At 33.4% G+C, this 15440-nt stretch overlaps 1 protein-coding gene across 28 annotated transcripts in view; it reads right to left on the minus strand.

Moving 5' to 3' along the window:
- LOC111513366 (basement membrane-specific heparan sulfate proteoglycan core protein) overlaps window positions 1–15440 on the minus strand; it is a 471092-nt gene that overhangs the window by 205987 nt on the left and 249665 nt on the right. For 2 of the 28 annotated variants that reach the window (XM_074169304.1, XM_074169303.1), the window contains exon 1: window positions 13777–13999. The exons of 24 other annotated variants lie outside the window; for them this stretch is intronic. The gene's annotated coding sequence lies outside the window, so the exon portion shown is untranslated. Of the gene's footprint in view, window positions 1–13776; window positions 14000–15440 lie in introns of those variants that run through there. 2 more of the 28 variants (XM_074169305.1, XM_074169306.1) reach the window with 2 other exon arrangements.

Genomic DNA, 15440 nt, shown 5'->3' on the forward strand with positions numbered 1-15440 from the left:
ATAAAGGATTTCTCACATACAGTTTGGATAAATATTATCTGTCGAGATGTTTTGGCTAAAAAGTTTCTTTCATCGAATATAAAGGCTAAACGACGGGTTTCAACCATTATAATAACCTTTTCCTGTTAGCACTAGGTTAGGTGGGATAGTTTTAAGTGTTTTTTTAGTATTTCCAATATACAGGGCGACTCAAAGCTTCCAGAAAGTTTTTTTATGGAACACCAAGTAATTTCTTCGTCTATTTGAAGCACCTCGAACTGAATCTGAAACTATTATATACCCCCCAATAAATGTTCAAAATGGCCGCCATTGAGTTATTATTTATTTTTATTTATATATTCGGGATACAAACAGAAAAATCCACTACAGTATCCACACAATGGAATTATTATCAAATTGAAAGTATAACATATATATACACATATATATGCGTATCATAGTGTCTAGAATTAAGGATGGATTAAAACTTTCAAATTTACTTATGGGGTACCTACACTCAATTAAAATCAAATATTTAGAAGTTGCTGAAGAACTAATTTCCACCACGATATCGATGATGTCCCACTTGAATAACTGAACAAAAATATTCTTACTAAACATAACTAAAATTTTGAAGAATTTTTCAAAGCTGTGATTAGGAATCGATGTCAGCTGGTTGTTTTCAAATGCTGCATTTTATTCTTGGTGGCAGCAAATATATATTAGCAAAAGCAATTTGATTTTATAACAGTTATATTAGTGTTTTTGAATAGTAGGTAATATACCATACCATAATGTAGTTGGAAAATTATCATTGAAGTGACAATATGGTGAAAATAAAACAGTATCTGAAAGCATTCCAATAAAATGATTTTATTAAAGCTACAGGAAACAGTTATAAAATGAGCTTGAAATAGTTTTATAACTATCATGAAAATCTCGCAGAAAAGTGTTATGAAACTGCTACATAACAATTTACTTTCATAGGAAAATAAGTTTTATAAAATAGTTGCAAAAACGTTTCTGTGATAATTTCCTGACTATTTTATAATGGTTTCTTAATTTTATTTCATAAACGTTTCTATGAAAAATTTATGAAACACTTTTATTGCCTACAACTGTATTGTGTTCACCGATCATCTATTATAATCAATTAGCATTTTGGAAGTAATTATAAAATACAAATAAAATAAAACTGTTGCAACACCATGGAACTACAGAAAAACTTTGCTGGTTGAACTGTACAATAGAATCAATTAGGAAATATCGTACTACAATGAGCATCAATAATGTTGTTGAATTTTTTATTTAATATATCTGAGTCTAACTTTCGAGTATGTTACTAAACGTATCGAAATATGAGCTTCATAATACTAGAATAGATTTCATCAACGATTTAATGGAAGATCATCAAACCTTGGAAAGGTTTATGAACTCAAACCTGGAATAGTTTGTTCCCAGAAATATTAAGTTTGGAATCATTGATTTCAAATTGAAATACATCGTGATATACAGTAGACACCACGATAACAAACTGAATTCATTTCGTATTTACCGTAACTGAAATGAGATAGTTATTTAAAACTATGACATCATTATTATCTATTATACTCGGCTAGGTGTACACTGTGCATAAATAGGTGATAAAAATACTTTTCCGACATCAACAAACACTATTTTTATGGCTCCTATTCATATGTGTTGCATTTCGATTTTTAAGGAAGTAGCAGTAGCCTTGATTTTTGAATGGAAAATCGATGCGTGATTTCAATCAAGTGATAATCCATGTGAAGAATAAGATTGTTAATGTATAATTCAGAATACCACTCGCTTCTGTTGAGCGTAGGGAGTGTCAAAATATTCATAGATACCAACAAATGAATGTATGTTTCGAAAGCGAAAACAAGGTAAATGACATCTTGATAGGCTATTTAGTATTTTCTGAATGACCAGCATGTTTATTGATGATGTCACGAGCCAGATGATGAGCTGGTCGTGAGATGATGAGCTCTTAGTGACTTCATTGTTGCCTCACATTTTTATTCATAGCTGGTATGAATGAGTGATCATCGTCATTCATAATTCAAGGTGGAAAATTCAATAGACAATCAAGATGAAACTTTTAATCGCCTGTACCACAAATCACACACACATTGAACATTTCCTCAGATTAAGAGATTTGAAGTATATATAATTTGTATATTCGTTTTTTTTCAATTGTACGCCAAGATACAGATGATTATGTGTAGAAGTCGTTGGTATTGAGTAGTGTGAATTTTTATTTCGCACAAAAATACCAACATTTTCCAGATGAAATACTTCACACCACATTTTTTTTAAACAAGGCAGGCATACTTCTGGATTTCTTGACATGTTCGAGAACTTTTTGCAGTATGTTGGACAAAGTGGTAGGAAAATTAAAACAAGAGTTCCTGAAAATGTTAAACTGATTGATAATTTCAGAAATCTACACTTACATGATCATAACACAAAAAGTTCCTTCTGTGATCACACTCGTAATTACAACTGTGGTTGATATTGGTTCCGATTTAGATTTATTACATGTTTGCCAAAAATGCACTTTCCTCAATTTACTCAAAATTTTTGAAATCAACTCTGCTATTAATGACCCCAATGTTATCTGTCTTGATGAACAAGTACAGTGTGATTGCAAAAAGTTTTTCAATTCCCTTAATTTTAACTAAATTTCCCCTGCCTTGATCTTCCTAGTTGAAAAGATCCTTCTCGGATTTGAATGACCAGGTGAATATCAGTTGAAATGAATAGCTTGCTAAAACTTGAAAATGGAAATCACTTCAGTATTGGTGAATTCTGCTAATGAATGGTAGTTCCTATCGATAATTCTCTAGACACCAACAAATCTTCAACTTGATGGACTACATTTTTGAAAAACAAAAGTAGTTGGCGGTAGGAGATCAATGCCTGATTTATCACGAAGGTACCAAGTTTTGACACAGACCGTTCATTTGAATTGCCCCTCTCCACAACTTTGTCTGCAGACAGGAAATTACATGATATCAGATCCAGTACACTTCACTACAGTGGAGAAGAATGGTATGAAGAAGAGTCATTCAGAATATTCTTCAAAGTAACAACTTCAAACGTATCTGAGTTGATTTGTAACCCCGAAAACGGACATCTAAAGTTTAATTATCATCAAATATAGAAACATGTACAATTCTGTGATGATTATAAATATGCTTTTGCAGTCGTCCTGGAGTTTGTACATCGGAAAATACAGGCAAATAATCCGGAAATAACTCGTCGTTAATCTCTGTGGGATACATTTGTCTAGAGGAAAATAATTCACGGTTTTCGTTGAATCGTAGAGCAGTTCCCGAAATTATGGTAACTTTCGAATTGAAGGGAGGGTAGCGTCCAGGGTCTTGTTGTTGGGATATGTATTTAAAAACTAGGAAGAAGAAGTTTGACCGCAAAAATAACTGAGAATAGAGAATGGTGGGATTGCTTTATATTCAGCAAAACAGAAAAGAATGAACACGTACGCATTCTGCTAATGAGGCGTGAAGATTTTGAACGTGTAGAATGTGTAGATTGGGTGGGTGAAAGGGTTTTGTTCATTGAATTAGAAAAAATAACACGATTCGGAAAAATATGAGATCTGTTTCAGCACACAGAATTTCTTATAAGAATGTTTTTCTCTAAAATGATAAACGATATGATATATGCTGTATTTGAAAGCTCGGCGGTACCCGGCCGGTACCGCCGCAACCGCTATGTCCCTGCATTTCAAAACTGTGATAACTTCGAAAATATTTATTCAAATTACATGCTGTGAAGGGCCATATTGATCTTTATTAAATGCACGATATATTTAAAGTACTTAATTAGAAGAGGATTATTGCTGTATTGCTTGAAATCGCTTCGTAAATAAGCCATTATTCCCCGAGGAAGAAAAATGGTTATTGTGGGTTATCCCTGAGAGAGAGACATATACCGTCGCGGATTTTTTTGTAGACCTTTCTAAGGTGTACAATACTATAGTATATAATGCTGTGGTATCGTAGGGATCAGTCAGAGTTTGCAATGTAAGCGCAAGTGTTTATTTGTGACATCACATTAGAAACCTCTGAAATCATCAGTGTTTCTCTAATATATTATGCATGTTATATACATATAAACTTCCTCTTAGATCAGTCTATCTATTGAAAAACCCGAATAATAAAAATCTGTTGCCTAGTTCTGAAGATCTAAGCATACATAGGGACAGACAGCGGGAAGCGACTTTGTTTTAAACTATGTGTCACAATGTTAGTTACCTTACTCATCCGAAACGGCTTTACCGATTTTTACTAAATTTTATATGCATATTCAGTAGGTCTGAGAATCGACTTCTATCTATTTTTCATACCCCTAAGTGATAAGGGTTGTTCACCCTTAACATTTCTTTTTTGATTTTTGAACAAAATTTTTTGTTCTTATTTTTTTATCATTTGGCATTAAAAAATACATACAACGCTAACTTTTTACCCTTTTATCACCAACCCCTAAATTTTTAATAGCCATTTTAGTAATTTCATCAATTTTCATCCCGCTCGATAACTGATCAATTATCGTCTTTTTCGTAAATGTTTTTCACTCTATTTCGATTAAAATTTTCCTGGGCTTATGGCAAATCTAATTTTTTTTTATAAAAATAAACATTTATTTTTATTATTAGAGTTTATTCCTGATATATACTTAGTGTTACCAATGTTAGATTTTTAAAAGTTTCCACGGTTTTACTGGTTAGTGATACTCATTTGCCAGACTATACCGGTGTCACTTCTCAGTAAACAGCACGGAATAGGGATGAGAACGAAGCCGGTCTCCACATTCTCTGACACATTAAGACGTCTCTCGCTCCCTACACAGTTTTCGGCCATAATTATTGTTTATCCATCAAGTGTAGTAGTAAAGTTTACAATTATCATTTTGCTTTCTCAGTGTAACTCTCATATTAACTACTGATTATTCCTATTTTATTAATGATAATAAAATTGAGTGTATTTTGCACGATTAGTTAATCAAGTGATTTACATAACCTCAAAAGTACTCAACACGTGGCACGAGCTCTCACCAACAACGGATTTTTTGTGTTGTAAGTATTTTCTTTTTTTTAAGGACGATATGTTCAACATATAATTTACGAAAGTATCAAAATAATAGTAAACCTTCATGATTTTCAATATGTTGGATTCGTCTTCGCTCGGAACAGAATAACTGAAATCAATTGAAAAAAAAAAGATATAAATATAAAATAAAGTCGCAAAATCGTGTTACTCAGTCACATAATTCATAACTCAAAAAAAGGTCATATCTTTCACAAACCGAAATGCAATTAGAATGCGAAATATTGGAAATTAATCCATTGCAAATGAAGAAAAAATCGCACGAGAAGAGCGCCCTGTTCAAGGTTGACAGGCGTATTGTTTTTGAAGTAGATATCCTATTTAAACTTTCGAACTCCTTTTGTTAAAGAGCTAAAATCTACTGAAGAATAAATACATTGATATTAGAAAAATGAATATAATGAAAATTACCATATATTCAGTATGAATCTATAAAATATATTCTTTTCATGAATCTACTGGCAACACTAGCCAGGTTCGTATGACCCGACTTTGGGCTTGCAAACACAATACGAAAAAGTTAATATAACTTGACATAATATTCAGTTACTAGTGGATAAAAGTACACGTTTTGAGCTTTCTCATGCCGCGGTGGTAGTGCGCCCGACTCACGATCGGAAGATCGTGGGTTCGATTCCAGCCTCGACCAGATATTTTTCTCTAGAGAATTTATCTGGTCGAAGCGGGGATGATTCTGCAACCGTGTTAAGAATCACACGTTAAAAGATAAGACCTCGCACAAGTTTCTCAACTTCTGAGAGTCGTCGTTTGTATGGGTGCGACAACTGATCAACGGAAAAACAGATTTTAAACAGATTTTTTTTAATGTTGATTTAATATGTGACAAACACGTTCAAATCACGTGAAGCCTTCTATTTATTGTGAAATCATTTTTCAGGTTCCTTTCATGAAGAGTGAAGAAATAAACAGAAATCTCAACACTGAAAAATTTTATTTTTAGATTTCCCAAATGGGAGCATCACATTCCTATATGCTCATCGAGTTAAACAGACACAGGCTATTATATATTCATCTATTAAAAAGTCACCTACTAGAAAATCATCATCAGATTGAAAAAATTGGGGTAAACTTCTCGTTCGACATTAATGTGAGTTCAAGTTGTTCTATTTATAGTTTGGAGAGCTCAAATTTTAATGTCTTCCGAAGTGATCAAGCTATTTTAGGTTCTTCGAGTATGAATTGAACAACGTTATTTACAGAGGTGGTATGTATGTGACTTCTTGAGATTTTAGTGCTATGGACATAAAAGTCCAGTTTTCAAAACGATGCAAGTAAACGTTTAAGAGATCAAACAGAAAAAATAAATTTCCACATCCTCGGTGATTCAGAAGGTGATCGCCATTGTACTATACTGCGACGTCCAAGTTGTCAAAACTTCGACTCTCATTGAGTAAATGCTCAAATAAGTGATTCTGGTAAGAGTTTTCTTTGAATTCAGTGTTAACCTAGTGGTACTAGGTCCTTCAAAATTCTACTATAAGTGGGATAATTGTTGAGGAATTGATGATAGAGGCTAAACAGTTGCTCATTCGTTTTTTATGTTTTTGTAATCACCCTGTAGGTATCCTTGATATCAAATAGATACTTATGTGAGTCTCCAAAAATATAGAGACATCATTCAAACTAATACTGACATATACATATCCACAGATGAAGTGATACCAATTTTCAAACCGTATACAAAGTAAATATCACGGCAAAAAATTAAGCAAACGAGCTTCAATCAAATATAAAGAATCACACAAGGCAGTGTTCTGGGGCCGTTGTTGCTTTCGATATATATTAACGATTTGTCTTCCTCTATGAATATGAAAGAAAATTTTATATGAGTAAGGTAGATCATAAAAAAGTTGAATCAGTCACGAATTGGTTCAAAGCAAATAAATAACAAGAGAGACAATATGGCTTCGGTATAAAAAGTCTTTGCTAACCTAGTCAAAAATTTGTTCATGAATTGTCAGTGAAAAGTTGCTGTCCAGATGAATTCTTCGAAATTCAAACTGAGTATCACATCCTTTTTTGAGATTAACATCAAAACTATATTCTCTCTGTTGTGATTTATATTATACCGGGGCTTTGCCCGCGTAGAATTTGGTTTGTCATATTAAGTTATTTTTTCATCAACCCAGGTCTCCAACTTCAAAACTGACGAAATACAATACAATCTTTGAACCCCTACTTTCCTCCTCGAGGGTGGAAATTCCTGATTCCCTTTCTTGATGCTTATTTACGCTATACAAAAAACCTACCTGCATATTTCGGAATTCTGAGTTTGATAGCTTCGGCTGTACGTTAATATAAGAATGGGCAAACGCCAGTAATTTGTATTTTTACTATAAAATTGCAGTAACTGAAAAAATATGCCAACTGCACTAAGTAACGAATAGCTTCCTGGTTTTTTGCAAGAGTAAGTACAGAAAGTACTAGTTGTGATCACGTGGAAGTCATTGATTGAATAAATTGATAACTGAGTTAGAATTTACACATCTGATTTGTTTCCAAAAAGTAACTGAAAAATATTCTGTTGAGAAAACTTATTTTGACTTAAATGATTTCGAACTGCCCTGAGCTGAATTAATTCACAATACCATTTTGAATTGTTCAATTTTAGTTTAATTTTTGTGGTTAATAATTCCCTAAACACGTTCTACATAATTTTTCAAAAGGATTCTCTAGAGGAGTCGATGTTTCTTAATATTTTTTTGGTGTTAAATCTTTCACAACTTGGATAACTTGTCGATTCAGCTTTGTTTATATCTCAAATTGTGTAAGGTTATATTATATACCCAAAAAACAGTAAAAACACAAGTTCCACATCCTGAATAATTTATATAAACCCTCATGTACGTATTTTGTGAGAATTTTACAGACACCATGGTGTACTTGTGACTATTTTAAACTATTTCGTCTATATAAATCATAAAAAAAAGTAAATCATGGAATACTGCTCCGCAAACTTGAAGTTTATGGGTTTCGAGGCACGGTACTGTCCTGGCTCAGGTCGTACTTATCGGAGCGTGGCCAAATTGTATCATTTAATGGTATTAAGTCTGGAAAGCAAGTAATTGAGAGTGGAGTTCCTCAAGGATCAGTTTTGGGCCCGACTCTATTTCTCATTCATATTAACTACCTCACCAACTTAGACATCAATGGTGAAATTACTATTTTTGCAGATGATACCTCGATTCCATGGCACAACAAAAGCTCTTCAGAGCTTAACTACCACATAAGCATAGATATAGAAAAAGTTTAGAATTGGTGTGATTCCAATCTTTTAGCTCTCAATATAAGCAAAACAAATATCATAACATTCAAGGGTGACTTAGATGATGTTTATTTGGACAAGGAACAAATCTTCATTTCTACAGATAATAAATTTCTGGGACTTCTGATTGATAATAAATTGAAGTTTGGTAACCATATTACAAAACTATGCAATCGATTAGCTTCAGGTTGCTTTGCGGTTCGTGTCGTTGCTAATGAGTTGAATTTGGGTATAGCGAAGAACGTATACTACGCACTAATAGAATGTCATCTTCGTTATGGAATCTGCTTCTGGGGCGCTTGTGTTCAGTATTTATTTCAAAGAGTATTCTCTCCAAAAAATGGCAATTAGATACCTATGTAGTTCTGATTACCGTGAATCCTATCGTCCCTTGTTTATGCAACATGGAGTTCTGACATTGGTTTGTATCTACATTTTGGAAATGGCTTGCCTCATGCACAAGAAATACCAAGCTATAATTATTTCTGAGTCAACCTATAACACTCGCTCCTCTCACTTGATCTCGCTTCCAATTCCCTCCTCAACCTTAACTCACAACTGTCTAATTTTTGAGGGCAAGAAAATTTTCAATCACCTTCCCCTAAACTTGCGTGTCATCAAAAGCGAAGTCAAGTTCAGAAAATCTGTAAAAACGCTCATAGTTGGGAGGTCCTACTATACCCTGGAAGAATACTTTCAGGATTCTTTTTGCTGAGATCTCTATCTTTGGCGGCGGTCATATAACGTATGCTGCCTAATTCTTTATATATTTAAAAGTAGTCCTTGTAATTCCATGTACAAGATGTAAAAATTTTTTCTTTTTATTTTTCCGGCATGTTACTTCATTCATTTAATTGGCACATCGTAGTTTTGTTGTTCAATGTTATTTAGCTTAGTGGTGTAAATCTTGTTGGTTTTGTATATGTAATTATGTCCGCTTATTGTAAGTGTGAATTTATCTGTATTTATGATCTCCTTGCTAACTGTATATTTGTGATGTTATCATTGTGACTGTATGCTCTGTCATGAGAATTGTTATTCTTGGACAATAAAGTATATTTTGATTTGATTTGATTTTGATTTATCGAAATGGTGTTTCAATCTGATTTTACTCTAAACACCATCCCTTTCCTTGAAATATATCCTTTGAATCTGCCTTACAAGTGAAGTAGATAAACGTTGAACAAAAAACTTTCAAAAAGTAATTTTCGAAGACAAATTTTCAAATATCGTCTATTCTTTCTTGCAGAAAACTGCGACTTCCAAGTCAAGTTTCCAATTGCAATCATGTCCCACTTCTTCCCAATACAAGCGTAACTTCCACATGGCTTGGTGAATGAATCTATCGCTCACGATTGTATCAAATTACTTCGTATGCATCTAGTGTAAAATATTCCTTCTTATATATGCTGAGACCAAGAACAAATGTTCTTAGTTGCAGGTATATGCTAACAATATGCGTTGAGAAGAATCCAATGTCATAAAATACCTCTGTATTAATAGAAATGCAGAACAGTTCTGCTTATTCGACAATAAGATTATTTCCTATTTCTAAACGAGATTTGACCTATGAAATTTACTAGCATTGAAACCGTTGAATCAATTGGTTTTTTAATCGATTTCGTCATTTGGAGTGATACTTTGGAAAATGGAATGGAAACATTGACCCTCTTACTTGAATTACCTGACCATATCTGTGTACCTTCAAGGACAGGCAGCAAAATTTTATTAATGTTCATTGCCTCTTCTTTCTATTTAAATTATCCCTTTGTTTTTGAATTCCTATTATCCGAACTTCAGCTAGTCCAGTGCGATGGAAATAAAGGCTGTAATTGCCAAGTTTTTAAGAAAATATGCCTGAGGTAACTACGCTCATACCGTGTTAATATTTATGAGATGTTTTTCATACAAGTTTCGACTAAAAAACAGTAATCAGCTATATGGAAGAGAGGAAATTATACGTCAGTCACATGTATGAAACAAAAAGCATTTCAAGAATTCCGTCGTTTCATACCTTATGAAATTTATGCCGATCATTTACTATATTTTTGGGCCTGGTGAATGAATTGACGGTCTTAAAACCCTTGAATTTTCACGAATTTCAACAGTTGTTCGTATCCTATGGTTTGTTGAATAAGAATTAGTGTCACATATATTGAAATACTGCAAGTACTCTCATCAGCAAGTCAGAATAAAAATTTTTTATTCAACTTACTGATGCGAAAGTTTCAAAAAATGATTTTCCAAACATTTTTTAATTGTCAATTTTGCCAGGTCCGTAAGCACTCGATAATAAGGGATCATTTTCAGTATTATTTCAAGCAAAAGTTATAGGATTTTTATCAACATGCAAGAAGTTTATTTTACTGTTGCAGGGTCTTTTAATAATATTTCTATTTTCGAAAACCCTATCATCACCGATTTGAATGGTTCCGATATTTTTTTCGTGCATTATATATTGTTAAACTTTCTGCCATGAAATGGAAAACTTAAGAGGATTTTTCATTAATGTTGAATCCTTCATTTTCCTAGAAGACATCCAGTAGCAATTACTCGTAATATTTTGAGAAAAATTACCATTTGCATGTCTGTTTTCTATGTATGATTTAATTTCAGATCTTTTTGCTGTCTTAACAAATCACAAAAGTTTCTACTAACTCAACGTTCAAAATACTGAATACAGAAATGTTTTTCCGACCGCTGCATTCTTACTGTTATTTTTTTAGTTTTCCCTCATTGAAAAGTTTTGCATTTCGATACACCAAAATAGCTTACACCTAGTCAGTCACGAAAAAATGGGCCTCCAATTTAACAATGGAGACGATAAAACTAGATAAGGTATCTATAAAGTTATTTAGGTGGCAGTAACAGAATATATAGACACTCGTTATGCGAAAACTGTTGTGCGTACGTAAATATTTGATAAGAGATTTTTTCTTACCAATGTGTTATGGGAAACCAGCATTACAATTCAGAGAGTACTTGTAAATGAACTAGATAAAGTATTATAGTCAGGGAAATGTGCACTGTTTTAGTGTCAAAATAAGAATGTATAATATATTTCGTATGTAAGGATAATTTTTGCTGCAGGCTACTTTCGTTGATAGCTATTAACAGTGCACATTCCTGAAAGAGAGAAGCTGACAAATATACGTAATTGATTAAAAAATCTTACGTAAATGAAGTTCTGTAAGTTCAGTGTAACTGTCAAAACCTTGATAAGGAATAAATTGTATAGTACTAAATAAATGTATAAAATTCTGTCAACTCAACTTAGGGACTTTCTGAAATCTAAACTCACGAAAGATTTTTTAATGAGAAATTAATATTGTGTGTCTATTTTGGAAACTTATCACCCTTACTCGCTGACCCAATTAATGTTATATTCAACGAATACTTTTGTACTGACTTGAAACTTGTTTGAAATATTGAATAGGATGTGTTTTTAATTATTTCTTCACTTCATTGTTTTATATGATATCTCGAGGGTCCAAGATATCATATTCAAGAAATATTGGTATTGAGTGGGACCATTCGGCTGGCTGAGTTGAGAAAAGATTTTTTTTTGTTTGTCCTTCAGAAACTTCATAATGTGATGAGTAGGTAGTTTTGAAAAAACAAGTGGATTGTTAACGATTTGGAAAATATATAAACACAAATAAAACACCAGATCATGTAAAACGCAGAAACTGATGAACTGAAAAACAATTTATTTGAGCTAATGTTGACATTGTTTGAGGTCTATTCGAAATCAGGAAGTTGAGAAGTCAAACCGACAGCTAGTTGTCTTGAAATCAGTATTTAAAAATCTCAGATGATGTTCTTGGACATCTAAGCAGCAAAAACTCAGAAATTAGTCTGTTACAGAAAACTTAAATGGAAAGCTATCACGAAACACGTGGCTATGGACCATGTTATTGAATTTTTTCCGAAAAACTGATGTTGAACTGAATCCATTCGACAATTTGGGAGAACTTTCCCTATTCAATTTCCTTGGAGAATTTGTGTTTCCTTCCAGTTTTCACAGAAGCCAAAAGTAGTTTTTCCAAAACATCAATATTTCCGATTGAATACTCGTTTTATTCATCAATTGAAATTGTTCTGTCTCCTCAATTCTACTGAAACGTCACTGGAAATCACATGTTTCAGAATTTGCAAAGTATAAATTCTTCACTTCATGTTCAAGACTACTATCTTGTCATCCATAACTTTTTGAAAAGAAGTCATTGAAAGATATGAATTTGAGAGAAAACCAAAAAATCATCAATTTTCAATTTTTCCGACACAAAAAATTGTAGTATTGAATAAAATAATTAGTTTTGTTTGTTGAAGGAAATGCGAAAAAATTTCGAAAATACGAACATAAAAAACGATTTCAATTAAAAATCGAATTCGTACCATACTAATTATATTTATGAAACATCCGAGTATGAGCAATAAAAAGTATGCTTTTACAATCTATTTTTCTGAATAAAAAAAATGTGTAATATTACACATATTCAATTGATATCTGATATATTTTGCAATGATATTGATATTGACATGTGCATTTGCCTTCAATTATTTGAATCGGTTTTTCTCTACATAGTAATCGATTCATGATCGCCAATGAATTTTTAAATGATAATTCGGAAGATGAAAAAAAAAAGGATGAGGGAGTCTTCCAAAGAAAGGAAGGAAGTAACTCTATACATGGATGTGTAGATCATGCAAAGAAGTAACTTTCAGACACAAACTGAAAGAAAGTCCTCCTGAAACAGCTACTTTCATATTAACATTGAATTATACGAAAGAAAAATAATCTTTTTTTGTATCAAGATGGAGTAGTAGAAAGCCGAAAACTTTCTTTCCAAAAATTAATCCCTCCTAAAAAAAAAAGAAAAAAAATATATATAACCCCTTCAATTCATGAAAAAAACCTTTGGATAGCTTGAAAATTCAATGAATATTTTTTTTGTGGACACTCCACAGTGTTTCAAGTCATTTCAGAAGTATATATATATATATATATATATATATATATTACAATCAACAGATTCTTTCTCTCATGTTCAATTAAGTTCGATGTTGAAATAAATGAAGGCGAGTTGAGTTATGAATAATTTCGATGTAAATTAATATAAAATTGAGGAAAAAATTATGTAACAAGGAACGATGTAAACAGCAGCAAAATGGAAATGGTACGTGGGTTGAACGTTATTATCGAGGTCATTTCTAAAAAAAAATATTCGAAACATGAATCAGCGTAAACAATTTTTATTCTCTGAATATAATATCAAAACTCAGTAAAGAATAGTTTTATCAGCTTCCCTCATTGTTGGACGATCAATGAAAAAGTTAAAAAAAAAATATAATTACCATGGAGAGCTCGAATTACGAAACCAAAAAAACTGAAAATTTTCAAAAAACTCCAAACTAAAACTAATCACAGTGCAACGTACACAACCACATGCCAAAATAATCGAAAACAATTCAAGAAAAAAATTTATGAAAGTATGAATGAATTTATACCGTGAAAAACTAAGTCGTCCGGACGCAAGCTCTCGCGCTCCACTTTGTGATCAAGCTTGCTACGCGAAGAAGCAACTGAACAGCGACTGAACTAGCGCTGCTGTGCGTGTTAATCTTTCAGTATAGGAACAAATCCGCCGGTGGTTGGACAGGCGCGGGCATTTGTTTTGTTTCCCATTCCAAATCTGTCACAGGTATATCGCAGCCACCGGTTGCTCGATTTTTCAGTTCCTAATTTGACGACTGATCATTTAGGCGAAGGGGCTTTTTGGGTGACGATTCAAATGAAAATTCAACTCATTTTCATTCAATTCAAACCAACTGCAATGAAATAAACGTTTCTGCGAGGAAGTTTCGGCGGTTACTACAACAGATATGATTTCATAAGGCTGTGTTTCTCAAATATTTCACTGAAATTGCACACCTTTGAGTATGCTGTATGAAGAAAACTGAAATACTTGCCATTTATGAATATTCAGAATGAGAAACATCGTTATTGTGACTTCAACACCATAATCTCAAGTCTCTGGATGTTGTTCATAGTTGGTTCCAGATGAAGCAGTTGTTTGGTATCCAGCAAAACTGTGATAGTCCTCTTCGGGAGGAAGAGGAGTCTGAATGTTTCAACTCCGTTTTTCCTGAATGAGGAGACTATTCCATTTCTGGATTTCCACTCCCCCAAATCAAGATACTTTCAAGGAGGAGAGGGAGGAAACCCATAATGGCAAAGAATGACCTATATACCATCTTAAACCATCCCACCAACGTTTGGACAATATCTAGGCAGTATGCTTGATGAAGAAACCACGTGGAATGCTCATCTAGAAGAAGTTCTTCATGAAGTTGGACCGTCCCTATAGGCATTTGTGAGAATTCGTGGAAAATCAGTAAGGAACAATTGCGCGGTGGCCGAAATGAATCTATTTGGTACAAAATCAGGCTTGCCTGGCTATCGCTGGTGCTAACAGTTCCACGGCATCAGCGACCATGGAAATTCTTGTATACCTACCTCCTCTACTCATATTTCGGGAAAGAGAAGTTGAATGGACAGCAAACATAACTGTGCATGTTGTCACCTGCACGCTGAGCTTAGCAGGCTACTGATCTCCGACTCAATTCCTCCAGCTGTCTAAAAACTGCCTGTTCTGCAGAAGGGAGGATTGGGTCCTCAGGGAAAAGGGAATATCAAAAGCAGATAGCTATTGCCGTTCACAGATGGGTGGAAAACACCTGGAACAATCCCACAACAAAGATATCAGCCTGTCTAGAGTCTTCTGCGTTATTAATTTTTGTGTGGAGACTAGGAACAAACCTCGAACATACCTCAATGAAAATATCTGTGATAACCAAAAGATTTTGGGAGCGCACTTCGCACCGAACAAAGTGTGAGTTGGTAGTGAATCCAAAAAAAAACACTTCCGTCAATAGAAAGACACAACTCATTATCTGTGGAGTGGATTCGTGGCCATACTGACCTGTGATGAAGCTGATGAGTTCCTTGTGAGGAAGAG

The sequence above is a fragment of the Leptinotarsa decemlineata genome, unplaced genomic scaffold, assembly GCF_025532065.1.
Source record: "Leptinotarsa decemlineata unplaced genomic scaffold, Ldec_3_MD MMD2_P_RNA_scaffold_5, whole genome shotgun sequence".
Taxonomy (NCBI): domain Eukaryota; kingdom Metazoa; phylum Arthropoda; class Insecta; order Coleoptera; family Chrysomelidae; genus Leptinotarsa; species Leptinotarsa decemlineata.